Source organism: Triturus cristatus, chromosome 10 (genome assembly GCF_964204655.1).
Source record: "Triturus cristatus chromosome 10, aTriCri1.1, whole genome shotgun sequence".
Classification (NCBI taxonomy): Eukaryota; Metazoa; Chordata; class Amphibia; order Caudata; family Salamandridae; genus Triturus; species Triturus cristatus.
Genome location: NC_140593.1, coordinates 1,127,569,075 through 1,127,575,418, shown reverse-complemented (window position 1 = coordinate 1,127,575,418; position 6,344 = coordinate 1,127,569,075).

Here is a 6,344-nt window from a genome sequence, read left to right as displayed (position 1 = left end):
CATTGCCTGGACTGAGTTTGTTCTGAGGAAAGTTTGGAGGGGTGCTATCAAACATTAGGCTGTGGAAAAAGCGCGATGGAAGCTCAACAGAGTGATGCAGGTTTTTTGTGGGGAAAAGGACATTACGGTCATTGCTCACCCTGGACTGCGACTGGAGGAGCCGCTACTGTTTAGGGATGACGGAGTGCATTTGTCGAGACTGGGGAATGCATATTATATGATGGAGATGAGAGATGTGGTTGGCAGGCTCTGGAATGAATAGATATGGTGCTGCAGGGATGCTTGAGTAGGAGCAGGGGTGAGCGAGGCATGGCTGGGGTGGGGGGGGGGGGGGGGGGGGGGGCAGGTGACCGCCCTACAGGGGGTTACCTGGTTGGCGATACTTTGGAGGGGTGGGGGAGTCAATAGCGGGTGTATCCAGCCCTGGGGGGGGGGGGGCAGTGGGGGAAGAGTGAACGACGTGGGGAGCTGGAGGCATGAGTGGAATGCCAGGTGATATCGGGGAGGATGATGGGAGATTTGTGGAAATAGATGAGGAACGGAAGGGGCATGGAGTGGTAAACCGGAGTGGGTGAAATGAGTGAAGGGATGATGTGGGGGGGGGGGGGTTGGGGTTTGTTGGTTGTTATGGTTATCAATGTTGTTGAGCATGGTTTATTGTGAAGCCTGGTCCTAATAAATGGCCTTTTACGCTTGAAGGTACTAGCGTGGTCTGATTATTGTGCTAACGTATAACTACATAAAGACATCTGCAGTGGCAGGGCCCCATGATGACCGGATTCCATTTCTAATAAGGTCATTCCTGAGACCTGCTGTGTAAGCCTGTCACGCAGACCTACCCCCGATGCTACTCTTCCCCCACCTGACTAACCATGTCTGGGCAGGGCTAAGTAGGTGTTTGCCGACACAGTGGCATCCTCAAACACAATTACTGCGGCGCCATTGAGGGGTGGGCACTGCACATTAACACCTTGCCCCTTCTTATAACTCATTCGCGATTAAATAGTGAGCCTAAAGAGCGAGCCTCACTACATTTTGGCCCTCCGTAGCGCTAAGGGTAACTTTTATGGGCGCACAAGGCCCATCTGTTAAAAAGTACTTTCAATTCAACAAAAAACTTCTACCAGGGTCGTAATGTAAGCGCGTTCAGTGGCCTTACATGTTATCACGTGCTGTGGCATTATATTAATCTACGTTTGAACACTGCCTACTCCTGTGTATCAACTTTGCGAGGAGGGAGGGTGTAACAACTACAGTGTGCGCTCCTTTGATGCCATGCTTTTAGGCCAAATTTGTTGTCCTTTAGTTATCACGTGCTCCTGGCTTCCGTTTACTTTTACAAAGTATATGTAACAGAGCACTGAATAACTTTGCGAGGAGGGACTGGGTACAGCTGCAGTATTCGCTTGTTCGCCACCATGCTTTTAGGGCAGCTTTGTTGTCCTTTACTAACAGATGCGCAAGGCCCATCTGTTTTTAAAAACTGCTTTCAATTAAATAACAAGCGTTGGCATAGCCAATAGGTCTCACTTTTGGGACCTTATAAGTATTCAGTTATGCAGCACAATATCCTTGGTGCAACATCAACTGTTGCATGGCTAAACACTTAAGGTCCCAAGAGACCTATTGGCTATGCCAATGCTTGTTTTTCAGGCACGGGGGAGTGAGCAATTTGCCAAGAATCACAGGCTGTTGAGCCGATGCCAAAATTCAACTCGTTCCTCAGTTCCAGAGTCAGCCGATCTGCTGATTAGGCCACATATCCTCAATGTCTAGGAAAAATATGCAAACAATCGGTGGCTATACTTGGAGTGTGATAAGTGAAGAGCAGGAAGTAAAACAAGCTGATTTCATAATTAGGATCAACAGTCAATTGGAGGGGTTTGTGACCACGTAGGCTGTTTCCACAGACTGGATGAAGAAAGTGAAAAGAATCACCCCATTATCCACTGTCAAAATGGTTTCTCTTTAGCGTGTGCTCAACAGCGCTTGAAAGTGAACGTGTACTCTGCGAGGCGCGTTATGTAAACTGAGGGGCATAGTTACAATTACCTGGCAGAGCGCGGTGTAGCTCCAAAATTGCTAGTTCCACGCTCTGTCAGTTTAAAAACGCAGCGATGTGCCGTATTCAAAAGAATGTGGCTCACCTCTGCATTTCCCCTGGCGCTAAATCTAGCTGCCTAGCGCCAACACAGGCCCCTTTGCACCTTAGTGCAAGAGTGTTTGCATTGCAGGGAATGATCGTTCATGTACAGGAAGGTGTCCCTTCCTGCACATAAACAATCACTAATGGCAAATTGTAACGTCTCTATGTGCTGCATTGTGCAGCACATACAGAAGTTGTAACTTGTCATTATTTAATGTTTGTTTATTTTCAGGAAGGGACACCTCCCTGCACATGAACGATCACTAGTGGTGATTTGCTCTTTCTATGTGTGCTGCATAATGCAGCACACATAGAAACTAGGAGAAATTAATAATTTCTCCTTGTTTCGCCAGATTAAGACCAGGTTTTCCCTGGTCTTATTTTCGGGGCTGCCACATGTTTACACCAGCCTTGTAAATAGGGGGCAGCGTCAAAAGCAATGGGTGTTGTGGCAGAACGCCCACTGCAACACCCATTGCCAGCCCCTTTCACGCGAATTTGAACAAGAAATGGGGCCCTTATTTACAAGGCAGCGTTTAGCCATGTTAAGTAGCTTATTGGCACCTTGTAAATAAGGAGAAGGGCTTATCGCCACCAGACTGCAATAAAAAGTGACGTTCTGATGGCAATAAGCCATTTTAAATATGCCCCTGAGTTTGCATGCTCTTAGTATTTCCCACTAACTTGGGACATCCCAGGTGGTGTAACAACTTGAGGGGGGGCCCCCCCTGCAAAGTCCATAGAGGGGGCCACCCATGCACCGGACCCAGTCAGGAGTACTTGGGCCTGCCTGTCCACAGTGCCAGAGGGGGCTCCCTCGGAGCTCGGGTCCCCTGCACCACGGGGCTGCGGGGGCTATTGTTACGCCACTGCCAGGGTTGTGCATGAAAATCTGCCCGTGGTCTCTGTGGAGGTGGAAAAATAACATATTTTATTATATAGCGCATCATAAATAATTTGGCATATCTAAGCTTTGTAAATGTAATGGTACTTAATTTACCGACCTTGAAATAATGATAGGCTGAGTCTACAGATCACTGCATACCTCTTTGATGGCCATTCGCTTACTGAGCCAGCATGCCGTATACTAGCAGGGTCAGCTCGGTATCTGCTGAATCTGTGTGCCCGCTCACAATATTAAGATGTTTTGTAGTCCTTCCAGGGGCGGAGAACATCTTTGCCAGGCACGCACCAGGAGGGGGAGAAACAAGGGGTCGAACCAGGGAGAAGCATCAAGTTTCTCCAAAAAGGCAAGAATCCTGGAGAAACATCAGGTACATGGTTGTTGTACAAGTCAGAGGCTTTTTAGGGCTTGTGAACCAAGAACAGCAACTTGTATGCACTTTATGTAAACGAGCACTGGCAAAGTCAATAAGTCTGGAGTTAGTGTGTTATGCATGCAATGTTATCACATGAGAGAAATTCACAGCAGGGAGCTTGCAGGAGCAAACAGAGGACTTTGTTATGAAATATTCCTATATGCAGTTCAATACAAGCACTCAAGTGGAGGCAGAAGGATACATAGCATTAGTTGAGAAGAATACTCGACTGGTTTGAGCCAAGACATGATTGACAGTCTCCAACCAATGGCTGAAAGAAACTGGTTGAAGAAAGCAAATGGTTGAAAGGCGTAGACCCAAAGATCACAATTTGACATTGTAAGCAGATTCTCCTTAGTGGTGCTGCCAAAAACCAGACCTAATGTAGAGAATAATTAAATAACATTTCAGAGTATGTACTAATAAGTCTATTCTTAAAATTCTGATTTGTAGTGGGTTGGATTCTGGTGTTCTGTTGTCCTGGCCTTCACATGATCTGCAGTCCCACTGCCAACATCTGGAAGGTATGTGGACATTTTTACGTAAGGCTGGAGAACCTGCTGTGTCCTTGGGTCTTTTGATATTGACAAGTATGTCTGTAACGATAGACATGTAAGTAACTTGTGCTCCCTATCTGGACGAGTCCATTTATCCACAAAGAGTTCTAGAGCATAGGAATTAAATTGATAATGCCAATATATTCTTTCCATTGCTGGTTCATTTTTAATTCTAGCCCCATTATTAGTTGTATCTTGATCCTCTTCCAGATATACTAAAATAGTTCACCCTGTGAATACACCTGTATGTGGATTATACTCGGCTGCTCAGAAAGTTGTCATTTCTGAAGGATATCCGTACATTGAAGGACAGCCTTCTAAAGATACAGTCCTGGATGTCAAACAACTTCTTCCTACTAAAGCCTCAAACAGCAGCTTTCTTACGCATAACCCTGAGAAATGAAAACAAACTGGCCGTAACCATTCTGAGTAAACTCTCCCTCAACATCTTTTTTCAAATTGTCTGACCAAAGCAAAATCCTTCAGCTTCACTATCAACCCTGCTCTGGCTCTAGTCACACACATCATCAAAGTGGCCCCGTCAGTAAATTACATCCTTTAGGTCCTGGAAAAAAAAAATCAAACTATCTTCTGATCCCCAATGATCTAAGAATCATGGCCCGCACCCTAATCATCTCCTGTCCGAGACTGAGGTACTGAAATTCATGCAGGAGTTCCTGTCTTCTCTCATTCCATCACGGCGGTATACCATGCAGTTGCTCAGTCGATCTCCTCCTCAAGGAAATTGGACCACATGACACCAGTACTGAAGGAACTCTACTGCCTTCTCACCCAACTATGGAACTATCACTCACAGGGTCATTCATTTCAAGACCCCTGCCTACCTTCCTTTCTTATGATCTCTGGTGGAGATGGAGGACTTTGGAGGAAGAACTCTCTCCTGCAATCTCCGGTGTCTTAGTGCAAAGATAGTCCTTCTTGGGAGCCGCAATAACCTCTGGATCTCCCTTCCTCCTTCTTATGAAAACTCAAACTGTCCTTCAAGACACGGCTAAACACCAACCTGTTCCAGCTTCCCCCAACTAACTGCTTCCAAATATGCCTGAAGTCCTCAAGCTCCTTAATAACCGTGAGAATTACCATCCACTCCCACGCGATCCGCGTAAAGAACTTTTGGATCTCATTGGGTCAATTGTAGCCCCAGCTAAGGAAAAGAAGTGGATTACTGCGAAGGAGGCTGAGTTCCTTGTAAACACCAAATCTAGGACTCCGGTGTTCTACATACTACCAAAAATTCATAAGGCCGCCAGGCCACCTCCTGGCCGCCCTATAGTATCGGGGATTCAATCGGTCCTTGAGCCCCTTTCGCAGTTTGCGGACTTCTTCCTGCGAGAATCAGTCATCAAACAGGCGTCTTTTGTTCAGGATACGAGAGACATCCTGAATATACTGGAAAATGTAAAATTTGACACACAGACCCAGTTCCTTGTGACGATTGACATTGAATCATTATATACCTGTATCCCCCAGGACGCGACGCTGGTGGCAGCAGCCCGCGCCCTGGCGGAACAGGAGTGGTTTTACGATACACCACAGTCTTTCGTAATGCAATGCATTGAAATCGCATTGACTAGGAATTACTTTAGCTATAAAAATGATTTGTTCCTGCAGGTATCCGGTACCTCTATGGGCGCAACTTTTGCGCCCAGTCTGGCCTGCATTTATGTAGGCCAGTTTGAAGACCAGCATATTTACCATCCCGATAATCCCTTCCAGAGGAACCTCCGCCTCTGGAGGCGATATATCGATAATGTGCTGTGTATTTGGGAAGGCACTGAAGAGGATCTGGTGGGTTTCCTTAACAGATTAAATACATTAGACCAAAGCCTAAAATTCACCTGGACTTATGACCATCTGGTTGCGACATACCTGGATTTGGATATCCGGGCAGAACAGGGACAACTGGCAACAAAGGTACATCAGAAAACCACTGATAGGAACTCATTGTTATTGTTCGATTCCTTCCACCCACGAGCTCTCAAAGATAATTTACCGGTGGGACAGTTCCTGCGATACAGGAGGAATTGTTCTTCCACCGTGGATTTTATGCGACAATCAGAGGATCTTAGCGATAGACTTATCCAAAGACAATACCCTGGGAAGGTAGTTAAAAATGCTTGGAAAAGAGCCATGAACACACCCCGTAGTGCCCTTTTGGAGACGACGACAAGACCTAAAAGTGACTGCCTACCTGTTGTCATGACCTTTGTACCATTAGCGAATAAACTGAGACAGGTTATACGTAAGAATTGGGGACTGCTGTCCACAGCTGAGTTTAAGATGCCATCTCCCAGGTTTGCG